Genomic DNA, 20,909 nt, shown 5'->3' with positions numbered 1-20,909 from the left:
TGATTTGTATAAATGTACCACTCTTGTATCTAAAACTAGAAATATAAAATGTAATTCTGAGGGCCTATTGTAATTGTGTAAAGTGTGGACCATTAATGATGGTTTGGAATCTTGATGACTCCCATTGTCTGAAGATGGCTGTATTTACCTGTGAGTCTTCCTGTATATGTGTGTGCTGGCAAGTGAGTAATGAAGTCTTGCAGTGACATGTGATCATGTCACCTGAACTGGAATCCATCTTTAACCTAGTGCTTTTCCAGTGAGGGGGGCGGTGGAAACCCAGAGAGACAAAGAGTTCCCGCCTTATGCAAAAGATATATAAAGGGGGGGAAGAGAACAGAGGGAGAGAGAAGCCATCATGAAGAATCCCCTAGCTACCACCTGAGCTGCAACAAGAGCTGTACCAGGGGAAAGGATTGTGCCCAGGCCTGGAAGATGTCCAGTCTGAGAAAAACTTACTGAAGCCTCTCTGAGGGTGAGATTATCTGCATTTAGTTTGATTAGGCATAGATTTGCGCATTTTATTTTATTTTGCTTGGTGACTTACTTTGTTCTGTCTGTTACTACTTTGAACCACTTAAATCCTACTGTCTGTATTTAATAAAATCACTTTTTATTTAGTAATTCACTCAGAGTATGTATTAATACCTGGGGGAGCAAACAACTGTGCATATCTATCAGTGTTATAGAGGGCGAACAATTTATGAGTTTGCCCTGCATAAGCTTTATGCAGGGTAAAACGGATTTATCTGGGTTTAGACCCCACTGGGAGTTGGGCATCTGAGTGCTAAAGACAAGCATGCTACTGCGAGCTGTTTTCAGGTAAACTTGCAGCTTTGGGACAAGTGATTCAGACCCTGGGCCTGTGTCTGGAGCCAGACGGGAGTGTCTGGCTCAGCAAGACAGGGTGCTGGAGTCCTGAGCTGGCAGGGAAAACAGAAGCAGGGGTAGTCTTTGCACATCTGGTGGCAGCTCCCAGGGGGGTTTCTGTGATCCAACCCGTCACTGTGACAATGGGAGTCATTAAGAGTCCAAACCATCATTAATGGTCCACACTTTACACAATTACAATAGGCCCTCAGAGTTACATTTTATATTTCTAGTTTTAGATACAAGAGTGGTACATTTATACAAATCAGATGATCATACTCAGTAGATTATAAGCTTTGTAATGATACCTTACAAGAGACCTTTTGCATGAAGCATACCCCAGTTACGTTACATTCACTTATTACCGTATTTTCTCTAAAACCAGCTCAGTTACATTATATTGACTTATTATCAAGTTTTTATAAAACCATATAGACTGCACAACGTCACACCCTCCTCCTGAACTTACTGCCAGAGACTTGGACACTGACCATGGCGGAGGCAGTATACCTAAAATTCATTTTTGGGCTCCCCTATGTCTCCTGTGTCCCCCAAAAGGGAAAGAGACCCTGACCCAGCTGTAGGCTCACAGCTTCCAGCTATGAGGGACCTTTCGCTGGCCAGCAAAATCCCCCCCCTTTCACTCAGGTTGGCTTTGCTTCCAGCTAGAGTCCTTGGGGTTTGTTCCTACCGCAGCAGTCACCAGGACCCCAACTTCCAGCTCCAGGATACATGTCTCTGTGCACCTCTTCCACTCCATTACAGCCAGGTCATGCTTCTGGGTCTTAATTGCTTTGTCTCTTAAGTCCAAGCTGGTGGGCAGCCTTTTCTTTTTCCAGGTCAGGCTTTCCCCAGGCAAATTGTACATCAATTTCCATTTATCTTCCCTTGAGACCATCACTTGATGAGCTGGGATACCACAGAGAACACCCTCCTGCCAGAACAGGCACCCCTCCACTCCTGTCTTGCTAAATTAGACACCCCAGTCAGCTTCAGCACAGACAGAGGTTGGGCCACACCCATCTGCAGTTCACTGAAACTGAGATGCACTCAGCTCAGGGGCTTCTTAGTTAACAGAGACATTCCCAGTGCCCATTGTTCAGTCTTTCTGGGCAATTTGCAACTTGTGTAGTTTTAGCTTCTTTTGATCTTCATTCTTACTTATTTTGCTTTCTTTTCTGTCCCTACTTCCCTTTCCTGAAATAAGCAAACAGAAAATAACAAACCAGTAACCACTTTGTCTGTTCTCCAGCCACCACACTTAAAACTCACTTAAAATCACTACCAGTATCTCAAAGCAATCAGCTGTGCACAGATCCTGCCGACTACGCCACTGTGACGGGTTGGATCACAGAAACCCCCTTGGGAGCTGCCACCCAATGTGCAAAGACTACCCCTGCTTCTGTTTTCCCTGCCAGCTCAGGACTCCAGCACCCTGTCTTGCTGAGCCAGACACTCCCGTCTGGCTCCAGACACAGACCCAGGGTCTGAATCACTTGTCCCAAAGCTGCAAGTTTACCCGAAAACAGCTCACAGTAGCGTGCTTGTCTTTAGCACTCAGATGCCCAACTCCCAATGGGGTCTAAACCCAGATAAATCCGTTTTACCCTGCATAAAGCTTATGCAGGGCAAACTCATAAATTGTTCGCCCTCTATAACACTGATAGATATGCACAGTTGTTTGCTCCCCCAGGTATTAATACATACTCTGAGTAAATTACTAAATAAAAAGTGATTTTATTAAATACAGACAGTAGGATTTAAGTGGTTCAAAGTAGTAACAGACAGAACAAAGTAAGTCACCAAGCAAAATAAAATAAAATGCGCAAATCTATGCCTAATCAAACTAAATGCAGATAATCTCACCCTCAGAGAGGCTTCAGTAAGTTTTTCTCAGACTGGACATCTTCCAGGCCTGGGCACAATCCTTTCCCCTGGTACAGCTCTTGTTGCAGCTCAGGTGGTAGCTAGGGGATTCTTCATGATGGCTTCTCTCTCCCTCTGTTCTCTTCCCCCCCTTTATATATCTTTTGCATAAGGCGGGAACTCTTTGTCTCTCTGGGTTTCCACCCCCCCCCCCCTCACTGGAAAAGCACTAGGTTAAAGATGGATTCCAGTTCAGGTGACATGATCACATGTCACTGCAAGACTTCATTACTCACTTGCCAGCACACACATATACAGGAAGACTCACAGGTAAATACAGCCATCTGCAGACAATGGGAGTCATTAAGAGTCCAAACCATCATTAATGGTCCACACTTTACACAATTACAATAGGCCCTCAGAGTTACATTTTATATTTCTAGTTTTAGATACAAGAGTGGTACATTTATACAAATCAGATGATCATACTCAGTAGATTATAAGCTTTGTAATGATACCTTACAAGAGACCTTTTGCATGAAGCATATCCCAGTTACGTTACATTCACTTATTACCGTATTTTCTCTAAAACCAGCTCAGTTACATTATATTGACTTATTATCAAGTTTTTATAAAACCATATAGACTGCACAACGTCACAGCATGCATTGAGCCTGCTTGTTCTCAACTCCCCAGCCTAGTCTTGGGTGTGAGATGAGGGACCTGCCCTGATGGTGTCTGTGCTGCGTTGCCCACCCTGAGCTAAATGCTTGTGGCAGTCACAAAGCATGCCTGCTCTCCACATTTTAGCACTGTGTCTGTGGTGTGACTTGAGCAACTCCTCTGCTTTGGTCTCAGGGCTATATGCCTGGGTCATGTCTATTCTCGGGTTCCTTACAGTCACGGTGCTGTTTGCTGTAATATGGACCAAGTAGTCCCAGTTTCAGCTCCCCTGTGCCTATATTGACAAAAGGCCTTAGGGGCGGTGAGATCAATGTTTCTATATCATTGGGTCAACAGCAGCACCCCTATGTCTGAGTTAGGGTCACACACTATAGCCCATTGTTCTGAGGACTCCCCCAGGCTGCTGGGGAGCCTGGCTCACGTCCCCTGCTGCTAATGAAAAGGGGGTTGAGCAGTGAGCGCCTATCTCCAAAGTGAGGGTCCTGACTGCTGGTGTATAAGTTATTCCGCTGTGGGGCGCCACTAGGCTTTTCTCGTTAAGCTGTTCCACTTTAATTAAGGTTTCAGAGTAGCAGACGTGTTAGTCTGTATGCATCCGAAGAAGTGGGCTGTAGTCCACGAAAGCTTATGCTCTAATAAATTTGTTAGTCTCTAAGGTGCCACAAGTACTCCTGTTCTTCACTTTAATTAACTATTTATTGGGGCAAAGCAACAAGTGAAAGTGGGAAGCCCTGTGTAGCTCAAAACATAGGGTTCATTCTGGGATAGTGAAGAACCTCATTCGATTCCTTTCTCTGCCTGGCTGTAGAGGAGCAGGAGTTTGAAGAGGGAGCTTCCCTCACTCTTTACTCTTGAAGCTGTTCCACTTTAATCAGCTATTAATGGGACCAAAGCAGAGTGGCTCTGGGTGAAGCCCTGCCCTAGCCTGGTGGTTAGGCTGCTCGCCAGGGGGCTGGTTTGCCCGTGGCTCTGCTTGTGACAAAGAGGGGGTTTGTGCTTTTTCTCTCTGCCTGTTGAAAGATGCTGTTCCACTTTAATCAACTCTTAATTGGGCCAAAAGAAGAGCCATGCAGAAGAAGTGCTTTGTAGGCTGGTGGTTACAAACCTCCTGTGGGGGCCTGCTGATGCTGGTTTGACTCCCCTGTCTCCCCTTGAGCTGTGATAGGAGCTGCAAGTTCCTTCCCTGTTGGCGCAGTTCCATTTTAATTAACTATGAAATGGTCCAAAGCAAATGCAAGCTGCAAGCAGCTCTGTATAGCCTGGTGGCCAAGGCCCTTGCCTATGGTCCGAGAGAGGCTGGTTCTAGGCCTCAGACCCCACTGTTTGAAACTCTTTATCTTGCCGCTGTGCCACTTGAATTAACTACTACTTGGGCCAAAGCAAGGCTCAAGTGCAGCAGCCCTGGTGGAGCCTGGTGGTTAGGGTATGTGCTGTGGGTGCTGGCTCAGCCCCCCTGGGATTGGGAAGGGGTTTGAGCAGCACCTAATTCATAGTTAATTAAAGTGGAAGCAGCTGCAACAGGAAAGGCTGTGGGCACTCCCACTTCAAAGGCCTATCCCACCCTAGGCAGAGGGAAGACTTGAACCGGGGTCATCAACATCCCAGGGAAAACCCCCCCATCCCTTGTGCTAGAGGGCTTCTCAGAGGCATACCTTGCTTTGGCCCAATTTCAACAAGAAATGAAGAGCAGCCCACATCAGAATACCCCTTACCTCAGAGATTAGGGTGCTCACTTGGGAGATAACAGATCCCTATTCAAATCCATCCCATTAATTCTAGAGGGACACTAACCACCTCATGCAGGCTTTGAGGGGGCTCACTGTTCCAATGATTTTCTAGACCTCTAAAAGTTAGGGGTGGCAATGCTGTGTATTGCAACCCGCAATTCCCTTTGTGGGTCTGGGCCACAAGGCGGAGACAGAGGGGAGCTGAGACCAGGTAGACTTGGCCCATATTACAGGCAAACAGCACTGTGACTGTAAGGGTGCTGAGAATGGGCCCACCATGGACATAGGAACTCAGATTTCTCGAAGTGGGTATGTTCAGTTCATATCACAGCCACCTCCCTGAGACCCAGACAGCTGAGAAGGGACATACTTTGTGAATGACAGAAGCACTCAGATCAGGGCAGGGAGTGCAGAATAGACACCCTCCATGCAGACCCCTGCCTCACACCCAAAACCAGAGTGGGGAATTGAGAACAGACAGACTCAGTGCATGCCATAGCCCCTGAGACTGTGAGTTGGGGTGCCCCAATGAATATGTGAGAGGCATTCTGGCACACCCCTTCCCCCACACTCCCGCTGCTAGGGGTGGGCAGACATGGGAAGAAGAGCTCTCAATTCCTTCTCCACCCATGTCTCTGGGTGCTCAGCTGCTATCTTCAGCCATCTCTTTTTTCCAATGTCACTGAAAGCTGAAGTAGAGTCGCACACACTGAGAGCGTGACTGTTTGGCAGCCTAAGACACACGTCCATTCCCAGCTCCATAGCCACTCTGCGCATGGGCACGAATCTCTTCTTTGGGCCAACACCAGTTTTGAAATGGAATTCATGTACCCCACGAATAGAGCAATATCTTAGCCACACAGATGCCATATCTGAGTCCAAGCACCCTGTTTACTCTGGGTATTTGCTCTGGGGTGAATCCCCAGGCTAAGTCTCCCCTGGGGGAGAATTAAGGATGACTGTGAATTATTTGTAAATAGCATCTTTCATTTTCAGATCTCAAAGCACTGTACAAGATCAACTTGCAAGATCATGGGTGAATCTGCTTCCTCATGGACTGCCTCGAGTTCCGGTATTGCAGAATGGTGGCCAGGCACTACTCGCACTGCTCATTCGCTGGGGTGAAACTCACCAGCAAGGTGCACTTCACACCCCGGTGACCCTGTCTGCTCACACTTCACGATCCAGACCTCGAAGAGAAAGTTTGCAATGTTAAAATTAGCCTTTGAAATTGATATAATCTTCACGTGTTGCTTTGGTAAAACGGTGTTAACACAGTGGGGTTCCAAACTTCTTGCATTTGAACATTGTGCCTATGGTAGGGTTACCATTCGTCCGGATTCCCCCGGACATGTCCGGCTTTTTTCAGTTAAAAATAGCATCCGGGGGGAATTTGTCAATGTCCGGACTTCCCCCCCCCCCCCCCACACACACACGCAGAGCGTGCGGGGCTTACAGGGCAGCCGGCCGGATGGTGCCACTCGCACGGGGCTCCGGCAGCCAAAGCCCTTCCTCCACTTCCCCCCTCCTCTCTCCTGCAACTTGACACCACTCCCCTCCTCTCCCTCCCTCCCCCCACCCTGCATTCACAGATCTCCGGCCGTCGCCTCGGCCTCAGGCCGTCTGGAGCTCCGACCCTGCTCGCCTCCCCCGCTGCCGAGCGCGCTGCTCTGCAGCACAGTAAGGGGGCCGGGGGTCAGAGAAGCGGCAGGGAGGTTCTGGGGGGGGGGGGTAGTCAAGAGACAGGGAGCAGGGGGAGGGTTGAATGGGTCAGGAGTTCGGGGGGGCTGTCTGGGGGTTGGGGGTGTAAGGTTTTGGGCAGAGTACAGGTGGGGGGGTCTCAGGAGGGGGCAGTTAGGGGACAAGGCACAGGGAGGCTTAGGTAGGGGGTGGGGTTCTAGAGGGCAGTTAGGAGCAGGGGTCCCAGGAGGGGGGCAGTCGGGACAAGGAGCGAGGGGGTGTTTGGGAGTTCTGGGGGGGGGCTGTCAGGGGGCAGGAGTGGGGAGAGGGATCGGAGCAGTCAGGGGACAGGGAGCAGAGGGGTTTAGATGGGTCGGGAGTTTTGGGGGGGGCTGTCAGGGGGTGGGGAGTGGTTGGATGGGGCGTGGGAGTCCCAGGGGTCTGTCTGGGGGTGGGGGTGTGGATAAGGGTTGGGGCAGTCAGGGGACAGGAAGGGGGTAGAGTCCTAGGGGGCCAGTTAGGATGTGGGGAAGGTCTCAGGAGGGGGCAGTCAGGGGACAAGGAGCAGGGAGGCTTAGGTAGGGGGTGGAGTCCTGGGAGGCAGTTAGGGGCAGGGGTCCCAGGAGGGGGCAGTCAGGGGACAAGGCGTGGGGGGGAGGGTTGGTGGTTCTGAGGGGGCAGGAAGTGGGAGGGAGTGGAAGGGGCAGGGGCGGGGCTAGGGCGGGGCTCCTCCCGTCCTCTTTTTCGATTGTTGAAATATGGTAACCCTAGCCTATGGGCTCTCTCACCAGATTTGAATGATTCTTCATTTGCATAATTGTCACCAAGAGCCGCCTTGTGTTCACGTTTTAGTCTAACAACAATGTTCAGCAGCTGACCGGACAGTTCCCCAAACGTTTTTCACTTGGCAGTACCAGTGGGGACCACCTTCAGAAGCATCATGAGGTCAATAATAGCTAATGTTGAACATAAGAACGGCCATACTGGGTAAGACCTAGGATCCATCTAGCACAGCGTCTGGTCTTCTGACAGTGGCCAATCCAGATGTTTCAGAGAGAATGAACAGAACAAGGGAATTATCAAATGATCGATCCATCCGCTGTTGTCCAGTTCCAACTTCTGGCAGTCATGAGGCTGTGTCCTTGACCATCCTGGCTAATAGCCATTGTTGGACCTATCCTCCATGAACTTATCTAATTCTTTTTTGAACCCAGTTATACTTCTCGCCTTCTACTGGGTTATGTATAAGACCTCAACAGCTGAGCAGGCGGATGAAGCAGGATCACCTCTCCATGGCTGTGAAGACAGGTGAAAGCTGAAATGGAGGAGAAACCCCTGGTTGTCTCGGAACTTCTTCCCACCAGACTACAGCTGCCTCTTCCACCAAGATTTGTGTGGCTGCTGGTGCACAGCCACATTAAACTACTCATGCACAGGCTTCTTTCCCAAGAAGAACGTTCTCCCCAATTCCACCCACAAAAGTCCTGCGGCGATGGGCAAGTGGTGATGGGGACAGGTGAAGTGATCACAAGGAGTCCCTAGTCACAGACCCACACACAGGCGGTGACCACAAGAGGGTCATCATTTGCCCCTGGACTGGGATAGGGGGGCATTTTCAGCAGCAGCGGTCCCGACTGAGCAGGGCATTTGCTACTCGCTGTTTGCCTTGCTACTCGCTGCCATCAGGACTGGTTTAACAACAACAACATTGAGATCACAGCCCTTTTGGACCAGAGGAGAAAAGCTTTCTGCGACTGGCAAAACCATCCATCATCCTGTCAGAAGCAGAGCTCTTCCCATCAGCTCAAAGCTGAGGTTCAAAGGAGGATACGAGAAATCAAAAACAAATGGTGGGAGGACAAAGCAAAACAAATCCAAACGTTCGCTGACAGACATGATATGCGGAGCTTTTTTTGTGAGGAGAAAAAGACCCTGTACAGAGCAAGGTCATGTGGCCTCACACTGCTGAGATCCAAAGATGGTAGTGCCCTTCTTAAAGATAACGAATCCATCAAAAAGCCCTGGAAGGAACACTACCAAAAGCTTCTAAATCGAGACTCATCTGTGACTGACGACATCATCAACTCCATCCCTCAGCACCCAATCTGCGAAACTCTTGCCAACCCACCAACACCTGAGGAGATCCGCAAAGCAATTAAATATGAAGAACAATAAAGCTTCAGGTCCTGATGGCCCACCAACTGAAGTACTCAAAGTGGGGAGAGAAGCACTGACTAACAAGCTTCATTTGCTGCTCCTAAAAATCTGGTGCACCGAAGAAATCCCTGCTGACTTACGTAATGCTAACATCGTCCCCATTTTCAAAAAGGGAGATAGGGCTGACTGTGGCAACTATCGAGGCATTGCCCTCCTCTCCATCGCTGGGGAGATTCTTGCTAGAATCTTATTGAATTGCTTGCTCCCTCTTGCAGCAGAAGCACTTCCAGAGTCCCAGTGTGGCTTCAGACCATCACGAGGCACCACCGACATGATTTTTGCAGCCAGGCAGATCTAGGGAAAATGTCAAGAACAACACCAGGAGCTGAATATGGCCTTTATCGATCTGTCCAGAGCCTTCAGCTCTGTCAACCATGAGGCTCTGTGGAAAATCATGTCAAAGTTTGGCTGCCCAAGCAAATTTACCACCATTGTAAGACTCCTCCAGATGACTGCTTCCATCCTGTGCAGTGGCTCTAACTCTGAGCCCTTTGTCATCCGAACGGACATAAAACAAGGATGTGTACTGCCACTCACCCTTTTCTCCATTTTCTTAGCAGCTATGAAAACGCTAACCCAAGAGTGTCTACCATAGGGCATTGGCATCCAATTTCAGACTGACAGCAACCTCTTCAACCTTTCTCATCTCCATGCCGGAACTAAAGTAATATCGGCAACCAAACTCCAAATGCAGATGTTAGTGCAGTAGTTGCACACTCAAAGATGGCTCTACAAACAGCCATTAGCTGCTTCTCTGAAGCTTACCAAAGCCTAGGGCTAACTCTGAACATCGGCAAAACTAAAGATCTCCACTAGCCAGCTCCTGGTCAATCATCAGACCCAGCAAGGAAGATCTACATTGACCAAGAAGAACTGGAAAATGTAGAATACTTTGCCTATCTTGGCAGTCGTCTCTCACAGAGGGCAGACATAGACATCAAGATTCAGCACAGAATCTGCTGTGCCAGCCTTGCCTTTGGCAGCCTGTCTTGCCGGGCGTTCAACGATCATAACATCAGAACACATGCTAGACTTTTAGTTTAGTTTATCAGGCGGTGGTAACCCCAACTCTTCTCTATGGACGTGAGATCTGGGTGACCTATAAAACCAGAATGCCAGCACTAGCACTTTCTTTGGAAGATCCTCAACATAAAGTGGGAGGATCGTCACACTAATGTCAGTGTCCTCAAGGAGGCCAATATCTTCAGTGTTGAGGGCCTGATTATCCAGCACCAGCTGAGCTGGAGCAGGCACTGTGTGCACATGCCTGATGCACACCTATCAAAACAACCGCTGTACGCCCATCTCACCAAAGGAGAAAGGAAACGGGGAGGCCAAAGAAATGCTTTAAAGACACCCTCAAGATAAACATCAAGAGATGTGGCATCGACACCGCACACTGGGAGACAGCAGCCCAGGACAGGGATAACTGGCGAAGACTTGTCAGAGAGGGAACATCCACCTTTGAGGAAAATCACCTTGCCCTGGTCACAGAAAAACACCAGAAAAGAAAGGACGGACAACTGTCACACAGAAATCATGGTCCAACCCTGACTCCCAACACCACCTGAAACGTCTGCCAATGAGCCTGTGTCTCAAGGATCGGACTCCTCAGTCACCAAAGGACCCATGAAAAATAAAACCTGTGAAAGAGATCATCCTCGACCTATCGCCGATAACTTTTGGCCATCACAACTTCCCCTGGCAAGGAATTCCACAGGTTGATTGTTTATTGAGTGAAGAAATACTTCCTTTTGTTTGTTTTAAACTTGCTGTCTGTTAATTTCATTGGTTGACCCCTGGTTCTTGTGTAATGTGAAGGGGTAAATAATACTTCCTTATTTCGCTTTTTTGAGTGCTGCTGCACATGGAGCAGATGTTTCCAGGAAAACTATCCACAATGACTTCAAGATCTCGTTCTTGCGTGGCAACAGGTAATTTACACCCCATCATTTTGTATGGATAGTTGAGATTATGTTTTCTCATGTGCATTACTTTGCATTTATCAACATTGAATTTCATCTGCCATTTTATTGCCCATTCATCTATGTGTTTGATAATTCTGTTCTTTACTATAGTTTCAACCAGTTTGCTTGGTACTAACGTTAGGCTTACGGGCCTTCATTGCCAGGATCAACGCTGTAGCCTTTTTTTCAAAATCAGCATTACATTAGCTATCTGCCAGTCATCTGGTACAGAGGCTGATTTAAGCAGTAGGTTACATACTACAGTTAGTAGTTTTGCAATTTCATATTTGAATTCCTTCAGAACTCTTGGGTGAATACCATCTGATCCTGGTGACATCTTATGCTTTAATTTATCATTTTGTTCCAAAACCTCTTCTACTGACTCTTCAATCTGGGACAGTTCCTCTGATTTGATCTAAAAAGAATGGCTCAGGCGTGGGAGTCTCCCTCACACCTCGGCAGTGAAAACCTATGCAAAGAATTCATTTAGTTTCTCCGCAACTGTTTTTTCTTCCTCGAGTGCTCCTTTAGCACCTTGATTGTCCACCAACCCCACTGATGGTTGCTTCTGATGCACTTAAAAAAACTTTGCCATTTGTTTGTGTCTTTTGCTAGTTGCTCTTCAAATTCTTTTTCAGCCTGCCTAATTCTACTTTACACTTGACTTGCCAGAGTTTGTGTTCCTTTCTATTTTCCTCAGTAGGATTTGACTTCCAATTTTTACAAGGTGTCTTTTTGTCTCTGACTGTCTCTTTTGGCTCCTGGGATGCTTGTAGCTCAACAACTGACAGTTTTTTCTGCAGCCAAGACAGTGTGTTGCTCTTTTGGGTCTTTCTTAGAGATCCATCCAAGTTGAAGAGGGAAAATGGGACAGGTGCCAGCTCATACTTCATCAGACCCTGGATATCAACAAGTCTGGTCTGGGCAATAACTGTCAGCTTGTTGGATATATGGCGGACAGTAGTTATTGCTTGTGCTCCATGCCATGTGTCTTCTTTTGTTCGACTAGTTTGTTGAGATTACCAAACGATTTCAGATTATGCCTTTTTATGGGGTCAGAGAGGTCTAGCTCCCCCCTTTGTAACCTACTGGTTACAAACGGCTTCATTTCTTGTGTGCCATTCTCTCCGATCATGCACAAACTTTCTGCAGTTTCAGGTGGGGGCATAGTAGACGTTGCTGTCGGTTGTCTGGGTTTGTTCCAGGGTCAGTGCTCAAAGGATTTGTCATTCTTACAGTCGTGACTTTTATAATATCTTGGACAGCAGTTTCAGCTGCAGCCATGCAATTTGTGGTAGCTTCTTGGTGGAGCTGAAGGCTGCATTCCACACATTTGTTTGTCATAGCTGCTACCGCTGCCTTAAAATGTGCAGTCAGGCAATACTGGGTCAGAGCCTTATCCTTTGTGCAAAGATGCTGATGCTTCCCACAGTCCTTGCTGAGAGATTGCTTGATGGCCATGTCATGCCACACACCAGAGAGCTTCTCCCGCCAGGGTAGCTTACGTCGTTCAGAGGGGTGGCTTTTCCACCAGAGTAAGCGCTAGTGTGTACAAGCCCTAAGATACCAGTACAATTCAGCATAGGCACGTGTCAATACATGTGCACATGTAACACACCAGCACATGGCCACAAGCTAACCTACCAGCATATGGGCACAATTCAACATAAACACTTAGGCACACATCAGTACACAAATACACAGGCATAGGGACACACCAAAACAAGGTAACAGCTGTTTAGCATAGACACACACCTCCACACAGGTGCAAACCTCAACATATAGGCATACACACACACAAAAAGCCAATACGTGTGCATATCACGCCAACACACACAAAATCCACCCTATATATGTACACACCAACACATGAGCAAAACACCACTGAGAAACATATGTGCAAAAACAACAAAAGGACAAAAAAAAAACCACAATGCACAGACCTATGTGCACAGTGGCACACAATGCTCTACCCCAGTGGTTTTCAACCTTTTTTCATTTGCAGACCCTAAACAATTTCGAATGGAGGTGCAGACCCCCCTGGAATCTACGGACCCCAGGTTGAAAACCATTGCTCTATCAAACAGCACATGCAGATATGTACAGATCAACTTCTGGTGTCATGCGTACTGATGAAAATATTAAGAGCCAGATCCCCAGCTGGGGGAAATTGGCATGGGGTGGACGTCGATGGAACTCCACTGATTTACACCAGCTGAGAATCTGGCACCAGCAGCGCAGCATATGCTGGTATAAATGTACACAAGCAGCATGCTTCAGGTGTAACAGGCCTATGCAGCAACAAACTCAGAGGATCACGTAATACTGTCCGTGTACTTACACTGCGCTCTCTTACCATGCATTAACTCTAACACCATACAGGCCAGTGTATACAGGGTGATTAACAGGCACACCCACATGAATGCCACATGCAATTACACACACTGTGCGAAAGAGTGCAGCTAGCACACGCATATCTTGATGTGAGCACACCCCCATGCAAACACACACCCTAGCACGTTCATCTGGCTGTAAACACGCTGCTCCTGCCCTTGCAATGCTGAGAAGCAAACGCAAGCTACAGTGCCCCGTGCTGCTTAGACCTTAGGACTTACCATTTAAGAAAACGCATTAATGCATCTGCAGCAGAAAGAGGATTTGGGGTCAACAGTTTGGCTGAAAGTGAGAGAAAGAGCAGCAGGGTGAGAGGGAGCAAGGAAGAAAGGAAATGGACACTGAAATAAAGGGAAGAAGCAGAATGAAAAGAGAGGCTGGAAGGAAGAGAAAGGCGGATTTAAGACAGAAGAAGGAAAAAGATAGGAAGGAATGGACAAGTCAGAAATAGAAGGAGAAAAAAGAGGGGGAGAAAATTATGCCCTGACTATAGTGGGGGTGGGGTTGCACTGGTGAAATATAACCAGTGCAAACCCACCAGCGTTGCTGGAATCCCCATCACTGGAGGATTTTAAGAACACGTTGGATAAACATCTGTCAGGGATGGCCTAGGTTTACTTAATCCTGCCTTGGCATGGGAGGCTGGACTAGATGATGCCTTGAGTTCCCTTCCAGCCCTACATTTCTAGGACTCTCTGACAATGCCGGTGCATGACAGGACTTTCCATGCTGGTCCAAGCCTCATTTGCCACGGCTACAGTGTGTCTACATTAGGGGTTTGCATTACTGTAGCGACATCAGTGCAAGTTCCCCTTCTCTGGACAAGCCCCAGAACACAATGCGCACCAGCTAAAAGGGTTAAACCAACCTGAATCACCACTGAAAAATTGCAGTTCCTGTGTTTTTTTCACACCTGGAAACTCGGCAGGATGCCCAGCTCTGGGCTAACGCCTCCAAAGGAGACTGAATGCAGATGTGCAGCATGAGCCAGCTGGGAGGCTGCAATGGAAAGAGAAGAAAAAATGAACCAGAAAAACGAGGTGGGGTGATGCAGCTGTGTCACTCGAAAATGACTTGGCTGATTTGCATCTAACGTTTTTAGAAAAACTCCCCTTCTGTGACTAAGCACTAGACAGTTTGAAGCAAAAGGATATTTTTCGAGGGGAAGGTCAGATGCAGAATCAATAGCAGGGCTTGGTACACAGTGAGCTGCACAAAAGGCGCTGCTTTTACTCCAGGCGAGCATGAGCCCAATTCCCCAGCTGGTGGAGCTACAACAGATTACACTACAAACCACTGCCCCAGCTATGGACCTGGCCTGGCAATTTAAAGGGAGTTACCATCGAACCAGGTAAACATTTCCTGGGGTGGGCGGGAAGAGCTGAACATTCCAGCCCAGCACTGAGGGGGTTAAGGACCAAGGGGCCCAGCTATGCACCTCAGCACAGAAAGGGTTAACGGCCCACTCGGGGAAGGTCTATATGCTATGGCACAGTGCCATTTAACAGCTCGTTGTGGAAGGCAGGTAGGTAGGCCAGCACACAAGTGGTTACCTGATTCTGCCCAGGAGGCTTTAACCAGCTCAGTGTGGGCACGGATTAAAAGGGTTAAGCTGGGTACCAGATAGGGGCTGGGCAAGAGAGGGGTTAAAAGGTGCAGTGTGTGGGGAGTGAAAACTGCCCAGCACTAGATGGGCAAGAACAGTCCCCTGGTATGCATGGGGTTAATCAGCCATGTCCTGGAAGAGCTAGAGAGCAGAGACTGGCACAGAGGGGTTGAGCTGCTGGGCACGAGAAGGGTTAAATGATCTGGTGCCCACTGGTTCATTCGTAAGCTTTCCAGACCGGGGATTCCTTTGCACAATACTAATAATTAATAATCATGAATGAACACTTTGCGCTTAGATCTAGAACACCTCTCACCCTAGGGCCTCATTAAACATCACCCATTCCTGCCCCTGCCTATCTTTTGGGGGGGGGGGGTTACCCTTTGCGACCCCCTCCCAAAAGCCTCCACACCTGGAGCCCACACACCCACAGCCCTTGTGTGCAGAATCAGCAGCCGCTCTCTCCTGGGGCAGCCGGCCCTTCTGAAGGGGGATTTACCAGCTCTATTGTTCCCATCTCCTCTCTATACAAGAGGCTCTTTAGTTAAAAGAGACAAGGGGAGGCGGGGGGACAGGGGGCTGGTTTTCCTAATTAACAATTAGCGCAGAGTGTGCTGCTAATTATGTGGTTCCATGTAATTAAGAAGCTAATTAGTGCAGTGTCAATTAAGATTTAATTAGTACCCTTGTCAAAAATACTTGAAAGAGCAGTTTATATGCAAGTACTTCAATATTTCAGTGGTTGTGATCTCTCCGGCAATCTGCTTGCCAGCCCCAGTCTGAGCATGCGAACAGCTCTTTGCAGATTATTGATATTGTCCTTTAAAACGCTGCCACTTGTGTCTCTGTAATAGACACTTTCATTGATTCCACGGGAAGATCTTTTGGAGATGGCCGATCTCCGGGGGCTTCCCTTGATATCAGCGGTTTTTCCCCACGGCAGGTGGAATTAGCAGACTGATTTCAACACTCGACATTGGCCTAGTAAGATCTCGGCTTGTTGAATTTAGATCCAGGGGAGGCGAGGGTGACCAGACGCTGCCTGGCCAAGACGACACATTGGCTACTCACCAAGGGCAGTACTTAATTGGCATAACACAGAGCACAGCTGCCCAGGGATCCAAGCATAAAGCCAAAGGATGTCATGGGCAATTTAGAAACAAGGAAAAGAGGGTTGTCCAAACTTTACCCAGAAAAGGGCCATGTTGGCAACTTGCCAGGAGAACAAGTGGGTTCCACATAAATCAGCATAAAATAGATCATAGCTGCCTAGAGATGTTAGCATCCAAGAGAAGAAAGGCACAGGTCCAGTATGTGCAAGAGAGGATTTCCATGCATCGATGGAGCTTCCTTGGTCTTTGATAAGGAGGTAAAGCTACTGGAGCCTATAAGTCCCAGGTGATGGTCCAACTTGATCTGAGCAGTACCCAGGGTCTATCGTGAACTGTTCTGTCTTGGTCTAATTGCTCAGCCCTGGAGCACTGCAAGCTACAAACTCTGCACACCTTTGCATAATCGAATGGGAGAGATCTGTGAGCCATGGTCAGGCAGTTCCCCTGCATTAGCTCTCGTAGGCTATCAGTCAATCTCAGGTACTTATCTGAGCATCTCACTCTTTTCATTGTATTTAGCCTCACAACCCCTGTGTGGTAGGGCAGTGCTATTATGCCCATTGTACAGATGGGAAACTGAGGCAAAGAGACGTGAAATCAATGGGAGCGAGGCACCTAAAAACCTTTGAGGATCTGGGCCTAAGTGAGTTGCCCGAGGTCATGCAGACAGTCTGTGGTGTAGCTGGGAATTAAACGCAGGCCTCTTCAATCTTAACCTAGTGCCCAAGCCACTGGACCACTCAGTCTGCTGTGGGGTGTGTTAATGGTTTTCCCTACAGGCACTCTTGAATGATTTTCTGGGCTACTGCACACTGGACCGCACATTTGAGCACTGAACCGGTGCTTTCGCATAGCAACGAAGAGCTCGGTGTTTCTGCAGCGGCTGTTTGGGTGGGGCATAAAATCACCATACTCACTCATGAGACAGGGAACCCTGGCTTCCGTCTCCAAAGCGCAAGGAGGTACAGAGAAGAGAGCGTAACGGATGCATAAAGGGAACACTGCAACACAGAGACATATTCTTGGGAAAAAGAGGTGAAGGTCTGAGCAAAATTTCAGTGTCACAGGATCCCCTTGCCCTCATATGCACAAAATTCATGGTACAATAGCATATGACACAGAGCCAAGGAAAACTGCCCCAGGCCGCTCTGAGCTGTGCCTTTGCAGAAGGCACTGCATTTGGCCTGGTCTGGTCTATGCTATGATCATCAAGGAGTGCACCCAAAGAAGGTGCAAGAGTCAGTGAATAGGACTTCCCCAGGACTGGCTTTGAGCTCTGAGGTTAAAGATGGAAGGATGGTCTCGCAGTTAAGGCTCTAGACTGGGACTCAGGAGATCTGAATCCTGGCTCTGTCACAGTTTCCTAGTGTAACCCTTGGGTTACTGTGGGTCATCTGTCCCACTCTGTGCCTGATCCACCAAGGAAGTGAGCCGGTTACAGCTCCCAGCTCCAGGGCCTGGCTCGGCAGCAGAGACTGGAAAGACTTACACTTGCAGCGCTGGTAATCTCTGGCATGTTGGCCAAGATGGCAGCTGTCACACACAGACATGCAATCGCTCTGTGACTCAGTTTCCCATTTGTAAAACAGGGATAATAGTACTTCCCATCTCTTCCCCTTTATGGGCCTGTTTGGTTTGTAAGCTCTTCAGGGCAGGGGCTGTCTCTCACTCTGTGTTTGTGCCAGGCCCACCACAATGGGGCCCTCAAGCTCTTACTTGCAGCATCTAAATAATAAGAAAGTTGGAAGCAACCACAAAATCCACTAAGAGATGCTGGGAGAGAGATAAGGGCACCCAAACATGGCAGGATGAGCTAATGTTAACTCGAGGGGTAAAGAGGAATAACAAGTCCTCTTACGAACTTATCCGGGGTGGGGTGGGTCCACACTGGAGCGGATTCCGAAGGTCCATTCTTTAATGAGAAGGAGGAAATGAATGGACCCAATTCTGCTCTGTTTTGCAACCTGTAGAGTCAAGTGCAAATGGGTGTAAAACACGACAGACCAAATCCTCAAAGGCTAGAGCAAAGGCTAGCCCTCGCTCCATTTGTTAAACTTTTACATAGGTGCTGGAACTAGGGGTGCTGCTGCACCCCCTGGCCTGAAGTGGTTTCCATCATATGCAGGGTTTACAGTTTGTTTGAATGGTTCTCAGCACACCCCCCACCCCCACACACACTATAAAAATTGTTCCTGCACCCTTTTGAATACCTTATTTTTTATTGCATTTGTAGCCCATTTCTCAACTTTGATGCACAATTTCCATGCATGATTTATCCATGTTATATAAGATGGTAAATTTGCACACTAGGATCTGTAAATCTGTATTTTTATCTCACTGATGGACTAGTGATGCCCCGCCCCTTATCTACCCACGAGGGCCTGGCAGACAACATTCTGGGAAGTTTGAGGAAAATGTAGTTCTCAGGAAGTCTGAAAGGTTCCACAAGATTCCAGAAAGGTCCAGAACATTCTAGGAGGTTCATGAAAAATGACTCCACATACAGAATACCTGAAACATGTCACTTCAAACATTCTATTTTCCCTTTTGTCACTAACAAAAAAAACCCAGCCCCCCCTGAGCCCAGCGTCCCCCAAGCCTGACACCCCAGGCGGTCACCTGGGTGGCCTACCCCTAAATTGGTCTTTCTCAAAGGTATTTAGGTTCCTAAAGAGCAGCCTACATGGCCATGACTCAGCATTGCCCTGCAGCCCCAAGTCACAATGCCACAGCTCAGCCCACCATGCGAGGTGGATTCCCACAGACTGTGGACTTTTTACATTCCTCTCACAAGAGGCACTCCAGGGGAAAACACAGGGACCTCTGAGCCCAGTGGGAATGGTCTATAGTTGTTACCATCAGCTGGGGCTTCCCTAACCTGGCTCCTGAATACAGGAGGTACAAGATGCCTTCATTCTGGACCTGCTCTGGACAGGGCTAGACCCCAATACAGTGCTGCCAACTCTCATGCTTTTATAGCAAGTCTCAGAATATTTGGTGGTTTGGTTAAAGTCCCAGCTCCTGGAGTCAGGTGAGAATCTCAGCTTTTGTTAAAAGGGGAAAAGGTAAGTTTCTAGCCCTCACCACAGTAGAGAAGAGCTTGAAAACAGTACCCGAGTGCAGCTCAAAAGGCTCAGAAAACAGAAGGAAAGGAAAAAGAACCCAATATTCTTTTTTTTTTTTTAATTTGACGATTCATTTTCTTACCTTGGGCGTGTTCTCCAAGCTGCTTTGTTTGTGTCCGTCTTCACTGAGATGATTTTTTCCCAAACTGCATCGAATCTGTATTTTAACTATATACATGAATGTGAGCGTTTTGGAACTTTATACATAAAAAGAATCCATTGAGTCTATTCTTGAATTTATATTTGCCGTTCGATTTTGCCATTTCTAGCGATTTCTTATTTTGAACGGCGATGTCATAGAATTCCAGACAGGAATAGCTGAGGTTGCATCTAATGCAAAGCTCACATTTGACCACTTCAATACTGAGGCGATTCCTCTAGTCAGTCTAAAGATTTGGTGGTGGGCAGACAGCTGCTGTGTTTTCAACAGTTTTGATCTGTTATCGCTTAAAACTGCAGAACTGGGAACACTGCAGTATCTTTATCTTGGACACGGAAACTTTTAACATTAGATATCCCAGTGCATTGTGCTAATAATGCAAATCTTTAGACCCACGTAAAACAAAAACCAGTAGATTAAATTCTTTTTCTGGCAACTGGCAAATCCATAAAAAAACCAACCCAGCCAGGCTGGTCAAATACTAGTGTAAATGGCGGATTCTCTGTAACTTGAAGTCTTTAAATCATGATTTGAGGACTTCAGTAACTCAGCCAGAGGTTAGGGGTCTATTACAGGTGGGGTGGGTGAGGTTCTGTGGCCTGCAGTGTGCAGGAGGTCAGACTAGATGATCACAATGGTCCCTTCTGACCTTAAAGCCTATGAGTCTCACTATATGTCACTTGACTTTGTGTAAATACAATTCTGTGTAAATATACTCCACCCAGCAAAGGGATTGCAAATCCCTCCCATGCTGGACGCCCTTCTGTGCCAAACTCCTGACTGCCTGGAGAGCCAACTACAACTGTCAATTGCTGTGTATTCTAGCTACTTGGGCCTTACCTGTTAATTAATTACGTGTATTGCGGTAGTGCTTCGGAGCCACAGCCATGGATCTATCGCACTAGGTGCTGTACAAACAGGGAACAAAGAGACAGCCCCTGCCCCAAAAGAGTTTGTAGTCTGCGCTAGCGCTTCCCCAGCGTGGGTCTAGCAGAGTTGCTAGCGACAGTAGACGCAACCATGTCTGGCATTTTAATCATGTCATCTAACCCTGCTCTGAATTGCCACCCCTGGCAAAGCTGGACCCCCCCAAAACTAATGGCTTGTCTACACATGAAACTATTCTGGAATAAATTAGGGTGTGAATTTGAAGCAGATTATTCCTGATGAACTCCGTGCGTAGACAAACCCTTAGCGACAGATTTTCTACCGAGCTCGGCACATAGGGATTGAAGTCTGTTGAAAATCAAGCCTGACACGGTGGGAGTAGTGATGGTACTGCCGAGTGTGCATGTGCCCTTAGTACTCGTGCTGGGCTTCGTGAATGGGAACAAGGGCCAAGGAGCTGGGTGGAGGGAATCAGTGAGAGTTGGGATGAAATGCATTGGCAGAGTCCACCTCCTGCCCAGGTAACAATCACCTGTTCTGTATGTTGGGGAGTAAACAGGGCAGATTTCTCCCCCTACCACAGTTGCCTCCCTGTGAAATGTTTCCATAGCAC

The 20,909-nt window shown here is 47.8% G+C and overlaps 1 long non-coding RNA gene across 2 annotated transcripts; it reads right to left on the bottom strand.

Annotated features, from left to right (window-relative positions):
• Nucleotides 1–6,080: 6,080 nt before the first annotated feature.
• LOC128835431 (uncharacterized) lies at nucleotides 6,081–19,406 on the bottom strand. Of its 2 annotated transcripts, XR_008444655.1 has the most exons (4): nucleotides 19,331–19,406; nucleotides 14,274–14,404; nucleotides 13,627–13,687; nucleotides 6,081–6,337 (listed from the first exon to the last, which is right to left on the bottom strand). It is a non-coding gene; the product is annotated as an uncharacterized LOC128835431 (long non-coding RNA). The 2 variants fall into 2 exon arrangements; XR_008444654.1 differs by lacking the exon at nucleotides 6,081–6,337 and having other exon boundaries at nucleotides 13,341–13,687.
• Between the last annotated feature and the right edge of the window lie 1,503 nt (nucleotides 19,407–20,909).

This window comes from Malaclemys terrapin, chromosome 4 (genome assembly GCF_027887155.1).
Source record: "Malaclemys terrapin pileata isolate rMalTer1 chromosome 4, rMalTer1.hap1, whole genome shotgun sequence".
Lineage (NCBI taxonomy): Eukaryota > Metazoa > Chordata > Testudines > Emydidae > Malaclemys > Malaclemys terrapin.
This window is presented reverse-complemented; position numbering and strand designations above follow the sequence as displayed.